Below are 1,645 nucleotides of genomic sequence, written 5' to 3'. Positions count from 1 at the left end.
GAGAGAGAGAGAGAAGGAAGACGGCGTGTGAGTTTTTTAAGTTAGAAGGGGCGGAAAAGGAAAGTGAGAGAGAGTGAGAAAAGGAGACCATGAGATTTTTTTTTTTTTTTTTGGTAGAATGGGGTGTGAGATTTGGTTACAGATCCCCTGTAGCACACCCCTGTGCTACACGATCTGTAGCGCGAGCTATAGTGGTGACATGTGGATGATTTCAAACTAACAGTGAAGATCTCTAAAGGAAGAAAAAGGTTTTTGTACATGCGTTGCAGGATATGGATTTAAGGGAACAGCCTCACAAGGTACAAGAGAGGAGAATCACCCCTTTTTTTGTGATTCTCCGGCCTATTTTCTTTCTACAATTCCACTGTTTAGGTGACCTTTTGGTGGGTATTCATCTGGTCCTTTGATAAACCTAATTGGATCAGAAAATGAGAGGTTTATGAGCTGAATCCTCCATAAAATTATTGATTTGTTTTAGCTTCAATGGCTGAACAGTAATTTGTGAGTGATTCTCAAAAAATTAGACCACAGATGTCAGCAATGGCTTCTTCAAAAAGTGAGCTTTCAAGTTTGCAATCACTAGGTCGGCCATGTCTTTATCAGTTTCCCAAGTATTACTCCCAACATCACCACATTCTCAAACTTAAAGAGTTCTTTGGGCACCTCACACTCCTTCTTGAACACATCCAACCCAGCCCCTCCCAATCTCCCTTCAACCAGTGCAGCCAGAAGCTCTAGTTCATCGATGTGCTACCCTCGCCCAATGTTCATTATATACCCCTTTGAACCCACCGCGTCAATCACATCCCTGTTCACAATGTGGTGCATCTCACTTATCAAAGCACGTGCATTGCAATTAGCAACCATATCCACAACGTTTGAACAGTGCTTGTAATTTATCGCATTCGAGATCGATTTCTTAGAACGTAGGACCCAAAGGCTTATGCTCTCCTCACAATCGTAGAACCGATAATTCCCAGCCCCAAAATCCCAACTCTTTTGCCTCTGAACTTGGTGTTTAGCTCCATGTCCCCTTTGGTCGCCCAATATCCACTCCTCGCGTAAGGATCATGCTCGCAAATCCTTCTAAATATCGCTAGGATCAAAGCCATGGCCATGTCGGCGATGTCGCATAGCACGTCAGGTGTTTGTAAGCCACTCCCTGCAATGCATCTGTAAAAACCCCTCTCTCCCATCGAATATCGTCCTGCGTTGATTTGAAAAATCCACGTGTTGCCATTACAAATCGCGCTATACATCATGCAGCGCAAGAGTCTGTAAAAACCCCTCTCTCCCATCGAAGATAATCCTGCGTTGATTTGAAAAAATCCATGTGTTGCCATTACAGATCGCACTATACATCATGTAGCGCACTCTTGGCTACAGAGGATCCGGATCCCTCACACCGATAAGCAAACTAAAATTTAGAAAAATATTTAATTATTAAAAAAAAAAAAAGGGTACCAAAAAAATAAGGAAAATAATAAATATAAAGAAAAGGGATAATGTAGAAGACAGTGTATTTAAATAAATAATAAGGTCAAAATAATACAAGAAAAGTTTAGCCACGAAGCATGAGTACATACTTTTATATATCGGTATATGAATTGATATATTTTTAGTTAAGTAGTAAATTAATTTCTTG

General features: G+C 40.6%; 1 pseudogene; it reads right to left on the bottom strand.

Moving 5' to 3' along the window:
* Positions 1 to 520: 520 nt before the first annotated feature.
* LOC122094727 lies at positions 521 to 1,196 on the bottom strand (annotated as a pseudogene).
* Between the last annotated feature and the right edge of the window lie 449 nt (positions 1,197 to 1,645).

The sequence above is a fragment of the Macadamia integrifolia genome, chromosome 12 (genome assembly GCF_013358625.1).
Source record: "Macadamia integrifolia cultivar HAES 741 chromosome 12, SCU_Mint_v3, whole genome shotgun sequence".
NCBI lineage: Eukaryota > Viridiplantae > Streptophyta > Magnoliopsida > Proteales > Proteaceae > Macadamia > Macadamia integrifolia.
The sequence above is the reverse complement of the archived record's forward strand: the minus strand, read 5'-3'. Positions and strand labels throughout refer to the sequence as shown.